The 14,702-nt window shown below is 49.7% G+C and overlaps 1 protein-coding gene across 4 annotated transcripts in view; it reads right to left on the reverse strand.

Moving 5' to 3' along the window:
* CALN1 (calneuron 1) overlaps positions 1 to 14,702 on the reverse strand; it is a 520,902-nt gene that overhangs the window by 394,331 nt on the left and 111,869 nt on the right. The window lies entirely within an intron of this gene.

Consider the following 14,702-nt stretch of genomic DNA (forward strand, 5'->3'; position numbering starts at 1 on the left):
ACCCACACACCCAAACTCATTCTCACAATACATTCACTCCCACATACTCACATACACACATAAACTTACACACACTGAGAGGTTGTACCCCCATCTTGTGATCAAGTCCTCTCTGGGGTCATGGCGATCAGACTACATTTTGTCGATTTCTGTTTTCTTAGAAGTTTGACCACAAATCACTTACTTTTGAACTTAGAGTGAAATTTCAGCCTGTGAACGCAAAGACCTGAAGGCATCATCTTCTTCAGAAAGCCCCAGGATTTAGGGTCTCAGCACCCCTAAGCCTTCAGGGGAGTCTACTCCCCAACGTTTCTAAATGAAAACGGAATGGATCCATATGGGTCCATTTGAAGCTACAGCTATTCGCACAACCCAGCCATGGCAGAAGGGCCAACGAGCTGTACTGTCTTGAGGAGTCACGGGATTGCCCAGCCTGCCCGGGTTAAGATGGGTCTTCATGTGCAGGGCATGCTGAGCCCTCAGGAAGAAGCGGGTGTGTGTCTGGATGAGGCCTTCATGACCCTGCTCAGGTAAGGACTTGATGGTCCCTTCAAGGGGCCTGGGACTTGCTTATTCAAAAAGAGAAAAGTGAAATGTGAAGACTCATGCAGTACCGGGGAGGCACAGCACACTCTTCCAGAATAATGTTCCACATGGTGCCAGAGCACAACCTCTTTGAGTGACAGTACTGGAGCACCTGGCCCTTCACCACTACCACCAGTTGTGCTTCCTACTGCTGCTTGCACCTTGGCTTTTGTCTGTCCTCACCTCCCTCTATTAATGATCTGAAAACTTCACTCGAATTTGAGGTAAGCTCCTATTTTTTTTTCTTTTTGGGTCACAACTGGTGATGCACAGGGGCCACTCCTGGCTCATGCACTCAGGAATTACTCTGGCAGTGCTCTGGGGGCTATATGGGATGCTGGGAATCAAACCCGGGTCAGTTGCGTGCAAGGCAAACACCTTGTGCTACCCGCTGTGCTATCTCTCCAGCCCCGTGAGCTTCTATTTAAGAAGACCCTGTAGTCAATTATTTTATTTCAGAGCAAACAATGACTCCCTTGTTCATCTGCTCAGATTTACTTTAAAAAAAAAACAAAACAAAACACCCTTACTCTCTGGATTCTCATAAAAAACAGCTCAAGGTATTAAAAGCATTAGTTCCCTTATGCTTAAATAAAGCATTAGTTCATTTAAGGTCTACTCCTCCCCTTTCAGCCACTTCCCCACTGGGAGAAGTGTCTGAACTATTATCTTCATTTTACACTCAAGCAAATAATCATGGAGCAAATGACAGAGATGAGATTACGGGGAAATGAGAGACCACCTGGGAAACAATGCTGGTTTGTTCTTCCCACATTAAGCCCAACTTTTAAGATCACAGAGGGCCAGATGCACCGCTAGATCTCGCAGTTTTTCCTCCTATGGAATTTAAGTAACATCTCTTAAGTAACTTATGGAAGCCTGTACTATGGCTAAGCATTGTGCCAAGAAGGATAGAGGAAAAAAATACTTAAGATACATAAATACACACAAATGCATATGCACGCACAAAAACAAACACACATAATCAACACTATCACCTCATCACTAACAACACCAACAACGCTTGTTCCACCTTCACCACATTTTTAACCAACTCCATCAACTCTACTCCTCCAAATATCAATACCAACAATACTTTCACCACTAACAAGAAAGTGGTCAGGGTGTGCACCCCTGAAACACTGACATTTGAGAAACAGTGAAGGGAAAAAGGAGCTATAACGTGTCCTGGGTGAGTGATGTCTCCGCAGAATTGTAACTAGTGTCTTGACCTCTGAATTTTACTACTTAAGAAGTAGCCATATTGGAGTCAGGATTTTTATTTTTATTGTTTTGCTTTTTGGAGGGAGGATCATACCCGGCGATGCATAGGGGTTACTCCTGGCTTTACACTGAGGAATTACTCCTGACGGTCCTCAAAGGACCACATGGGATGCTGAGAATTGAACCCGGGTCGACTGCGCGCAAGGCAGACGCCCTACCTGCTGTACTATCACTCCAGCCCCCTAGAGCCAGGCTTCTAAAAGCTCACCAAGATGACACAAGGACTACTGTCCCTAGACTAAGGGCATTTGATACACACAAAGAGAGATGTCAAGAAGACAACCAACTACAAGCCAGGGAAAGAGCCTGGGGCAGATCCTTTCCCTATATTCCTCAAGGAGCCTGCCTGCAATACCTCCTCCTCCATCTTCTCCTTCCTGCCCCAACAGACCTGTGAGATGATGATTTTTCTATCATCCATCTCTCCAAGTTTGTGGTGCCTGTCACAGAAGCCCTACCTGAAAGGAATATAGAAAGCTGTGAGGTGAGAATGCAGTCAGAGTTTCACTCAGGAGAGAGGCATAAGGAATGGGTGTCTCTGCTGTCCAATGTCACTGCTTACAAAAAGTGAGTGCAGATGTTCCATTTCAAGGCGAGGGCACGTGACCTGAGAAGTGGCTGTCCACAGCATCGTCAGCACACGGCAGACTTACATTTGCAGAGCAGAGACCTGGGACCGACAGTAGCATTGGCCAACTGCAAAGATAGTCAGGTCGGACTGAAACAGTGAAAATGAACATGCTGGACAAGATCTGAGGGTTAAAAGTCACTGTCACTGTTCTCCCGTTATTCATCGATTTTGCTCAAGCAGGCCCAATAATATTTCCATTGTGACACTAGTTACTGTGTTGTGGCATATTGAATACGTTACGGGTAGCTTGCCAGGCTTTGCTGTGCAGGCGAGATTCTCTCGGTAGCTTTCCATGCTCTCCGAGAGGGGTGAAGGAATTGAACCTGGGTCAGATGGGTCGGCCGCGTTCAAGGCAAATGCCATACCTGCTGTGCTATCACTCCAGCCCAAAAGTAGGCAAGGGATATTCTTGATAACTTTTCAGTACCATACTGCAAACCGCAATGCCAAAAAGGGGATGGGAGCAGGGGCGGGGGGGAGAAGAAAAGTACCTGCCACAGAGGTAGACAGGGGGTGGGGGGTGATGGGAGGGAACCTGGGGACATTGGTGCTGGGAAATGTACACTGTTGGAGGGATGGGTGCTGGAACGCTGTATGACTGAACAGCTTTGTAAGGGCCTATCTCACAGTGATTCAATAAAAATGTTTAAAAATAAAGAATTTTCAAGCTAATAAAAAAAAAAAGAAGAGAGTGACAGGTCAGCCCCTCCTGCTCTGCGATCAACAGGGGGCGCACAGGGGAGGAGGCTGGGCAGGTGGGAGTGGAAGGTGAGGCTGGAGGAACACTGGGCTAAAGGTAAAAGGTAAAGGCCCTCCCGTTGATCGTCGATTTGCTCGAGCGGGCCCAGTAACGTCTCTATTGGAGACTTTGTTGTTACTGTGTCTGGCATATCGAATACTCTCGGTAGCTTGCTGGGCTCTCCGAGAGGGGCGGAGGAATCGAACTCGGGTCAGCCATGTTGGCCACTTGTAAGGCGAACGCCCTACCCGCTGTGCTATGAGGGACACTGGGCTAAAGGAAGGAAATTAGAGATCTGAGCTGAGATTAAATGCAACTCATCAGATTGGACATTTTCTGGTAAAAGTCAGGACGCTTCTTCCTTTGAAAGCCAAGAAAATGAGAGGTAAAAAGATGGCATGCTGAGGCGGACAGAAGATGGGACCATGATGGTTGACAAGCTCACGATCTTAGTGGACGAGGAAAGGCAGCTGCTGGGATAGAGCGGGAGACTCAGACTGCAGCCTCAGTGGCAGTGATGGAACCGGATCCCCGGAGTTCCTGGAAGGCTCATGAAAATGAAGAGCCAGGCTCATGGTGCACCACACGTGGTCTGGACGGAACCAGCAGAGCAGCTGAGAACCCGAAACCACAGTGGCTGATTCTCCTCAAGCACAAGGGCCACAGAGTGAGTACAGCAGGGGCTCGGGGTCAGAAGGGTCACAGGTCCAGAGCAGAACCGGTCGGGACTCTGGCTAAGAAGAATGTCGTTTTTAGACAAAGGCCCTCAGCTGTAAACTGAGGCAGGGGCTCAAACTCAGCTCTCCCTTGGGCTTTGCAAATGACCTGTCATGCTTGCATTTAGTCTTGCACGTGATCATGTCCATACCACAGCAGCGGGCCTGAGCACTGCTCATGGGGACAAGCCCTCCAACCCTAAACTGCTCACCATCTGCCGCTTTACAGCCAGTTTGCAAAAATCCTACCCTAGAGATGTCGTGTGCAGTGGGTCTGGATTAAGGGAGATGAACTGGCTGGTACCCACCTCCCCGCCCCACTTCAGGCAGAGGGCAGGTGACTATGGCCAAAGTTAGCCTCCAGAAATCCTGCTCGTGACACAGGCCTGATGAGTGGGAGAACTCAGGCTGTACACCAGGTGCAGAAGCCCCACCACAGACTCGGAAGAGGAGACACGCCCCCACCAACATGAACCTCACCCCCAATCTCTGGGACAGAGATCCCTGGAGCTACTAGGGTCACAGTCCCAAGAGCCAGGGACATTGTAAGGTCAATGGGCAGACATCAAAGGAGGACAAAGGCCAAAGCAGGACCCTCCGGGGTCCACCTGGTCTCTAAGTCCAGTGTTCCACAAGGCCCCTGGTACCCGGGGGTGACCCACCTACTGGCAGGTCTCTGTGTACAGCCGTTGGCAGAGAACTAGGAAGGCCAAGCCTGGAAAACAGGAGTCCGTCATGAAGAGATGGAAAGAAGTGTCTGTATTATGTTCTAGGGGGGTTCCAATGGCCCCTGAAATAGCCTGGACAGATCTAAATTCAGGTGCAGTAAGCCGAGTTCAGTGACTTAAGAGCGAGATTTCTAGATCACACATGAGGCTTCACAGCTCATTAGCGTCTGGCTTTCAGCAGGTCCTTCTCAGCTGCCATCACTGATGGTGTCCACATCTCACCCGTGAGCTCTCAAGAGTTGCAGGATGAAATGGTGACTCATGGAAAGTGCTTAGAAAAGGTAGCTTCTATACTGCTTGCTCTGAATTTTCTCACTCAATCTTGTTGTTTCCTTTCATGAACTCCCCCAACCCTCACCCCCAAGTCTAGTTGGTTTAAAGACTGGATAGGGCAAGATAGAGACATGGCTGAGAAAGTCCTCAGATCTCACACCCACTGTCTCCATCTGCACAAGGAACACAGTGCAGAAAGAGCTGGGCAGGACACAGTCCTGTCACCACTGACATGCTGGAACAGGTGACTGGAGTTGAAAAGGTGGGGGGAAGAATCCAACAAAATATAATTTATTAGTCATCATGCATAGCACACATCACGGCTGGGTGGTAAATGCCAAGAACATCAATTATGAACTATTCTTACAACAGGTTTAACATATTCACCGTGACATCCAGAAGCCTATATGTCCCCAAGGTGCTTTATTTTGTTTTAATGACAGGAGGAAAATATTTGGGATGGGAACGGTAAATGTAATTATTGCCCATGAAGTAGGACAGCCTGCCTCAGCGTCCCATCTGGGAGCAGGTCGCAGAGCATCTGTCAAGGTGTCAACTCCAAACGCAGGAGTGAAGGACTCGGGCAAGCTCCATGCACCGACTCAAGTCAGCGGGGAGCTAGAGGGAGGATGGAAAATCACAGGATGATTAACAGAAGCATCGCTCACACACAGGTGCCTCTGGTGTGACTGTGTTCAGACTTCCTGGGGTCTCTGCCTCTTGATCCCCAGCACAGGAGCAGCAAGGGGTACCCTACAGGCCTTGCCGGGACTGTATAGCTATAGGCTGCCCAAGGACAGGAGAGTGCATGGGGGCCCCCCCAGGGCTGATAAGCCTCATGGCAAGTACTCTCCAAGAGCGATATCCTGGAGGGGGGTTGGAGGCTCCTCAGGGTTGAGACTGAGTCAGCAGTGGTCAGGGTAGCAGGGGCAGGCTCTCGGGTCTGTCCCTGAGTGAACCGAAGGAGGGGTGACCTCCCAAAATGGCAAAGACTCCAGGTGAGACTAAGTCAATCAGTCAGTAAGTCAGGAATCTGATTCTTCCCACAGCACACCCCATCAACTGCATCCCTGGAGCTGCGGGACAGCAGGGTTTTTCTGTAGAACAAGATTCTCAGGGAAGCTGCAGTCTCCTATATTTGAGATATGCCACTCTGGAGGCCTGACTCCCCAAGGGGGCTGAGAAGCATGATGACTTGTGAGACTGGCTTATTTTACCCCCATCTCTTCTCTCTCTCTCTCTCTCTCTCTCTCTCTCTCTCTCTCTCTCTCTCTCTCTCTCTCTCTCTCTCTCTCTCTCTCTCCCCTCCCCTCCACCTCTACCACTGCTTCCTTTCTCAGCCAGCACAACCTCCAGTCAGGCTAGAACTTCCTAAAGTATCATCTTTCACCACACAGAGCTGGAACTTCAAAGGCAAAAGAGTTCATGGCCACACCCCGCACATCAGGCCCCGGTGTGCAGTCTGCAGGAAGATCACTGTGCCTTCAGCACCCACACCCCACTGATAAAGATGCAACATCTCCCCGTTGCCCACTGCCAGCATGGGCTCCATGGACCCGAGGTCCAGTTTTCTGACACAGGCACATATCTCTTTGGGTTTGGAAACCTGAGAACATTGGTCTTTCCTTAAAGATCACTGGGGGGGGCTGGAGCGATAGCACAGCGGATAGGGCGTTTGCCTTGCATGAGGCTGACCTGGGCTCGATTCCCAGCATCCCATATGGTCCCCTGAGCAATGCCAGGAGTGATTCCTGAGTGCATGAGCCAGGAGTAGCCCCTGTGCATCTACTTAAACCTAGAATGCCGGGAGGGAGCCGGGAGTTGGAGTGAAAGAGAAGAACCAGCTGCAGCTGAGAGGGGTAAGTGGTTTCGACCTGAGCCCACCAACTGGCTCATGGAGGGATGGAGCCAACCCCAGCATGGCCTGAAACAGAACCTAGGGAGAACTCCGTGGCTCACCATCCTTGAGTTTGCCACCAAAGTGACAGAAGTGGACAGCAAAGACAGAGCCTGAGCTTCTGGGCATGAAGCAAGCTAATGCTTGGCTCTGAGAGGCCAGGTGAGCAAGGGATTTGAGCGGGAAGGTGATGAAGGTCATGGTGGTCCCCATGTAGCAGGTGCTGACCTGGGGCCCTGGGATAGATGGGTCTTGCTGCATCCTTACCTCCTCACCTGGACACGGGGACTAGGCTGATGATGTGCGGACAAAGCACCCTCACAATGCAAGTTTGCTATTCTTATTGGTAACTTCCTGCTGGATATAGGATGTGTGTTTATGTGCCTGGGTATAAAATGAATCAGGAACCATAAACCAGATTAAATAACAGAGTAACTGGTTTTAAGAAAAAGCAGCAGGAGGGCTGGAGACGGAACTGCTGCATCGACGTGCCGTACAGATGTTTGAGGTTTTCTTACCAGGCTATAAAAATGTTTACACAGTAATTAGGCCTGTTATCAGTACACAAACAGATTACACTTCTACAGAATGAATGAAGAGCTCAGAAACCCTCCCAGTTTTCATCAGGTTCAGAGAGCTTCCCTCATTCTCAGATTTGCCGAAATAAATTTATTTCAACACAGAGGCCCTGTTGAGGGTAGAGAAGGGGGGCCTGGGTGGGGTCGGCCCCTCCAACGGGGTGCATGCATTTGCTGCCAGATCCTCATTTCTCCCATCTGTGAAATGAGATTGCCAAGGTCCCTCTTAAATTCCATGGTCTTGTGACTTCACAATCATCCTCTGCTAAGTACATATTTGCTTTTCTCTTCACCAAGAAATGATGTGATTAATTAAAATAATGACAGGAAAGGCAATCATCCCGCTGAATGGCGTAATGAGAGTCCCATCCGACACTGCTCGGCTACATCAACTCGAGTCTGGAACGGTTCCTTCCTGCCACTTCAGGTCCCCAAACCTCTCCAGTCTAGGCCCTGGCAGCTCTACACAAACACAGTGGCAGCTTCACGTAAAGCGTCAGTGAATATTTTTCTTTTCCTGTTCTCAATGGATAATACTGTGCTGCAATAAAGTGCTACCAAAACAATTAGCTAAGCTCCCTAATTTTCAGATTAGCTAACTTTTGCTAATGAAAAAGTGCAAGTGATTTATAATGGTACTACCAAGTTTGGGGTTTCAAAACTAGAGCAATAATGGTTAAATACCAGAGATGAGCCTGTAATGAATATATAATTGTTCTATTCTTTATAAGTATAAAATATGCTTTCAGTGAACATTATGAATACTAACACAGCAAGGTTCCAGATCCCCTCACGACTGCATATATTCAGCTTTCAAAATGATTTTGTTCTGGTGGGGAGGGGAGGGTGGCTAGGGGGAAGTAGGGAGTGTAGTGGAGGTGTGGAAGGTGATCTAGGTTTCAAGCTGTAAATTCAGAGGAAAGAATTTTAGAGATAATTTGAAGGTAGGATAAATTGCAGAGAAATAGTTCAAGATTCTCCAACAACAACAGAAAGATGTATACACAAATAGGAAAAAAATATCTAACATGTACAGGATCTGCAGAATGAAAGTACATAAAGGTACTTTGTATGTAACTTTTCTGTATTGTTTTAATCAAAAACAAGTTTGCTTTTGGGCTGGAGAGATGATGGTACATCAGGTGAGGCACTTATCTTACATGTGGACAGGTCAGTTCAATCTCCACATCATTTATATTGTCCACTGCCAGATGTGATCTTTGAGCTCAGGAGCACCATTGAGTATGACCCCAAAACCAAAACCAAATAAACAAACACCCAACTTTTCTTTGATAACAGAATTATTTTTATAAGGACAAGTGGTAGAGGGTCTTTGTCACATAGGTGATGGGGAAGGGGCAGTTAGTGAAAGTGTACATCAAAATTAACACTTGGAGCTGGAGCAATAGCACAGCAGGTAGCGCATTTGCCTTGCACTTGGTCCTAACAATGGGCTTTTGCCCTTTAAATTTCCAGAATTAAAATGGTAGGAAAATTATTTGGTAGATAGTATATTCAATACATTTGGGATCATCCATGTCTATATCTTTAAACAACTTTCATGATGATGGGCTAGAGCGATAGCACAGCGGTAGGGCGTTTGCCTTGCACACAGACAACATGGCCGACCCGAGTTCGATTCTTCTGCCCCTCTCGGAGAACCTGGCAAGCTACCGAGAGTATCTCGCCCACATGGCAGAGCCTGGCAAGCTCCCCATGACGTATTCAATATGCCAGACACAGTCACAACAAAGTCTCCAATGGACGTTACTGGGCCCACTCGAGCAAATCGATGAACAACGGGAGAACAGTGACAGTGACAGTGATGACGATAAGAAAAATGTGTGCTGATTTTCAAAAAAATCAAAATAATTTATAACACCAATACCATTGGACTAAACTATTGACATTTCTTTTCATTGTACTTCTATTCCATTTTTTTAATCAAAACTGCAATTGTACTATAAATGTTTTTTTATGTCCCCATGTTTAATTGGTACATTGGAAACCACTAAATTAAGGTCACCAAAGCACTTTCCCTCCATCTGTTGCTCTTAAGCAGTACATTTCATTTTACTGCTCTTGTTTTCCTGACTCAAATGAATCAAAACTCACTTTATTGTTCCAAGGTAGTGGATACAGAATGTTCAGTTGCCAGAGTGATCTTCTGAGAATGTAAATTAAATGATGTCAACCTCCCCATTTAAAAGCTTTCGGGGGCAGAAGAGGTGGGGGGCAGGGATTAAGGCTCCTGCCCCCATACATCAGTTGCACCACCTGGTCCTGGAGCACTGTTGGGGACAAACTTGGAGGTCCCCTGAAAGCACAAGGCCCGGGGCTGGAGAGATAGTACAGCAGGTAGGACATTCGCCTTGCACGTGGCCGACCCAGGTTCGATTCCCAGCATCCCATATGGTGTCCTGAGCACCGCCAGGAGTAATTCCTGAGTGCAGAATGCAGAGCCAGAAATAACCCTTGTGCATCGCCGGCTGTGACCCCAAAAGCCAAAAAAAAAGAAAAAAGAAAAGAAAAAATCACAGGCCATACTCAAGCCACGAATCATCAGGTTGTCCTGAGGCTCCTGATCATAACTAAAAGACCCCAAAAGACAATTTAATGTAAAAAACTGAATTAAATTAAAACCCTCCAGTCTTCCCTATGAAGCTCAGTATCAAACCCAAACTCGATAGGGTAACCTGAGGTCCCCGCAAACCAGCCCCTGTGTCTCTAGAGCCATGTATCACATATTTTCTCTTTCACTATGTTTTTTTTTTAACTATGCCTTACATCACTAGAACATAAGAGTATCACTCTAATTCACTGTTTTCCACAGGACTTGAACCAACAACTACTGGCTAAATGAATGGAAATGTTTTCAAAGTTTCCAGATTTGTAGGGCAGAAGAGAAAGTAACCTACTTTACAAGGTCTTCTTCACAGTCGTACAACCTCTTAATGAGACTTGAAAATAGGTTAGCACCTTCACCCGAAGCCCAGACACAGAGACCTGCCCGGAGCTCAGCCAGTGGGCAAACCAGCAAGTTAGACGTTGCCAGACTCCCAATACCCACACCAGAATTTGGTGGGCACCCTGCTTCCCTGTCTCCTACTCCACATTAATTAGCTCATCCTTCCTGCAGGAACACACACATCTTCACTGATTCTTTCTCAGGATCACTTTCATGTTCTTCTAGAAAATTGCTTCTCCCCCTTTTAAAAAGTTTCCTAGATATATGAAGAGCTAGGGGTTGGAACGATAGCACAGCAAGGAGGGTGTTTGCCTTGCATGCGGCCAGACAGGGTTGGGTTCCTCCGTCCCTCTCGGAGAGCCAGGCAAGCTACCGAGAGTATCCTGCCCACATGGCAGAGCCTGGCAAACTCCCTGTGGCATATTCAATATGCCAAAAAAAGTAACAACAAATCTCACAATGGAGATGTTACTGGCGCCTGCTCGAGCAAATCGATGAACAACGGGAGGACAGTGCTACAGTACTACGAAGAGCCAGAGTGAGGCCAACTGGACATTTCTTCAGAGCCTTTTTTACTGGCAAATAATAATAAAAATGATGATGAAGTTGATGGTGGAAAAGACTTAAAATTGTTTCCTTCCATGGAATGCTCTAAGGACAGCTCTAACATAGTTGTTGCTACTAAGAACCCTCCACTCTGCGCTCTGTCAGCCCCAGGCCTCAGAGCTGACAAGCTCCACACATCTTCTTGCTTCTCCTTCAGAAGCTAACAGAGCTGGTCTCTGCTCTCTGGACCCAAGAACCCTCACGTTTCATTCTAAGCATTTGCTGAATTCTCATTGTCCCTGCCCCAGGCCACCTCTCCCTGCACAGTGGAGCTGCTCCAAGGCCTCCAGGATCACACGAGGCTCCACTCATGACACTGCTTCGACCATGATGTCCAAATAGCTGCTTCTTGTGTGTTTCCTCCACGTGTGTTCTTCCCTCTCTCCAGTTGCCAACTCCCTTCCCTCAGCACAATATTGCCCAGCTGGGGCCAAGCGCCTTTACTTGGTCCTTTCCGATCAGCTCCCACTTTACTAGCTTTCCAGCCGCCTACCTGCTACCCATCTCGCTCCCTAACAATGTCCTTAACATGTAGCTTCCTTCCTCAATAACCTCTGATTTCTCTGATGACAGGCACCGTCTCCCATCAATTTATCTGCACTTCATAGGACACACTCTTGTTGGATGTTAAATAGTTGAGAGCATAAGTCAGCATGAAAGCCCCAGGTTGGATGCAACAATTGTGTTCCTATTGTCTTCCTATCAAACGGCATTCAGAATTCCCCTCAAACCGAGCAGCCCAGGGCATGCTCTGCCTGCACTGCAGAACAGTTAGCATGTGTGGGGCAGAGGTGCCTGTTTAATGAGCGGCGGCCACTGCTGCAGGTACCACCTCGTGATGGGCAAGTAACGTGCAAAGATGCCGCCCAACACACAGCCATAGATGGGTGAACTGCACAGAGTAGCAGCAGCTTCCAATCAAGCTCATCTGGGCACCAGCCTTCCATGACAACCACCATGGGGTCAGGGTACAGTGGGGGTCCTCCTTCTCCCATCACTGGGCAGGCCTGGCTTTCCTGTGACCAAGTGTCTGACCTGCATTCACTTAGCAGACACAGGACACCCAGGGTAGCCCTGTCACTCAGCACTGCCCTAGAGGTCAAAGGTTGCTACAACACTGTCAGATACTAAGACTGAGCCCTGGCCGGAGAGAATCAGGAACTCCAGCTTCACAGCATTGATCCATGACCCCTCTTCTTGCCTCTAAGCTACTCAGCAGCAGGGAAGGCTTTTACCCTCCCTCAACAGCAGTTTCCAAATGTGAGAAATGAGAACGATGTGAGCACAAATACCTGGCACCGTAGGGGCTCAAAAACCTGAATTAGACTGGGGAGGTAGCCCAAAGTGCTGGAGCACAGTCTCTGCATGTGGGAAGCCCAGTTCGATTCCCAGCACCACAGGGTCCTCCAAGCAATGCCAGCAAACCCCAAGTTTAAGCGCCTCAGTGCTGCTGAGTGAGGCTCCCCCAAATAAAAAAATAAGAATAAAATAAAAATAAATTGTTTTTTGCTTTTTGGGTCACACCCGGCGATGCACAGGGGTTACTCCTGGCTTTGCACTCAGGAATGAGTCCTGGTGGTGCTCGGTGAACAATATGGGATGCTGGGAATCAAACCCGGGTCGGCCATGTGCAAGACAAACGCCCTACCTGCTTTGCTATCGCTCCAGCCCCAAGATCTTAAATGTCTTAAGCATTTCCCTAGCCCAGAGACTTCCCTCAGTCTCCAAACTAGCACCCACTTCTGCCATGCCACTAGGAAGGGCCGGCAGCCGTGAAAGGCAGAGCAGAGCTACAAGGATCAGGACAGACAACACCATCCCACCAAGGCCCCTCGCTGTAAAATGAAACAGAAATTTCTAGACTGCTTAATATTTCCGGCTTCCTCCTGCAGAGGTGAATGGCAAACTCAAGAACGAGATGCTCTCACACATGCGCACACAGCCCCACTGCAGCCGACCCCGCCGGCCCTCCCAAGGAAAGGGAGGCTGCGTCTCCACCACCACGCCTTGCCCATCGCCTTCTCAACAGCAGCAGCAGAGGAACTAAATTATCTTCTTCCTAAAAAGCCCTTCTCCTGTGCCCTCGCTGCCAATGGTTACAACCCGAGCTCAGAAAAAGGTGAGGTGGATGAACAATTCTCAGAGAATTTTAGTGCACCTCCAATAAAATACCCTAAGGACTGGCTTCCAGAGAGTTCTATTTTCATTTCTCCACTTGGATGCTGCCGTGATCACTTCACATGCTTCTCGGTAGGTAGAGTGCTTCAGGCAGTGAGAGCATCAAAGTGCCGGGGACTTAAGGAGACCGGGAAGGGACATTACACTGGCCTTCCACCCCAGCAGGTGGCTTGGCCAGCCACAGGGCTGGCGAGGGGTCGAGGCCTCTGATCACCCAAGGAACTGGCCAACAGCCCCTAGGGCCCAGGAATAAACCCTAAGTTGTGGTATCTGAGCTGCACCGATGCAGAGAAGGTTACCATTTAGGATTCCATCAAAGCCTCAGCAATCGGTGCCAAATAAAATCAGGACTTCACTACTTGCCCTAACACTTCCTTCCACCCCACAGAAATAAATAAATATGTATAATAAGATAAAAGTCACCACCAAGCCCAGGAGGGAAGCTGAAGTTGAGCTCCTAGGAAAAAAAGAAAAAGAAAGAAAATGTGCTGGTCTAGTCTCAAGACAATTTCACACCAAGTGTCTTTAAAACCCTTTCCAAAGCACCAAAGCCTAAATTGAAAAACAGTTCCTCCTTCTGACCGTTAAGTCAGCCGTTAAAGCAGCAGAACGTGGAAATCCTAAGAATACCTAAGTTTGCCTAGCGGCCCAAATGCAGCCTGTGGCCCCCGGGCAGAAATCGACCCATTCTTCCCATGCAAGGTCACCTCGGCTGTGCTACCGAGAGGGTGCCTAGCGCAGCCTCACCAGTGCAGCTGCTGTCATCAGCGCTAATCAGACCCGGTGCACACGACCCAACGCAGCCACCTCAGTCAGCACCCACAAGTCGCATTTTCGGCGAGAATCAGGCTCAGGGCCTGGGGATGGCGCCCCGGCCTTGGCACCCACGGAACTGCAGGCACCTTGCACTGGAGCTAAGGTGCACCTCCAGCCAGGAGGACGCGCTCCCCATGCCTCCTCCGAAGCCAGGGGTGCTGGGGTGCGGGCGCGGGCGGGATGAGGGGGGGACGCACGTGGCTGGCACCGAGGAGGCCCACGTCGCCCCGGGCCCGGGCGGGCATCGCTGTCCCGTCGGGGAGAGGCGTCCCCCGTGGCTCGCTCGGCCCCGAGGCCAGCCCAAAACTACCTGCTGCTGCCTGGGCGCCCTCGGGCCAAGTCCGGGAAGTTCGCTCCCCGCCGCGCCGGTGCCGGCCAGCGGGTCCAGCACGCTGAGCCCGAACGCGGGCAGAGCCGGTGGAGCCGCCCGGGCGCCCGAACCGGGGCGCAGCGGGATGCCCCGGGCGCAGCCCACGGCAGGTCCCGAGCCGGGCTGCCCGCGGCCTCCCGCTCACCCCGCGCTCGCCGGTGGAGGCGCCGGGGGCTCTCCCACCTCCCACCTCGCCCTCCATCACCATGACGCCGCCCTGCCCTCCCACCTGGCCGCGGGCAGCGCCCTCCCGGCCCCCCGCGGGCCCCCGCAGCCCACACGCGCCGCGGCCCCTCCCCAGCCCCACGCGGCCCGGGCGAGCGGGAGCCCCCA

Source organism: Sorex fumeus, unplaced genomic scaffold (genome assembly GCF_029834395.1).
Source record: "Sorex fumeus unplaced genomic scaffold, SorFum_2.1 ptg000126l, whole genome shotgun sequence".
Lineage (NCBI taxonomy): Eukaryota > Metazoa > Chordata > Mammalia > Eulipotyphla > Soricidae > Sorex > Sorex fumeus.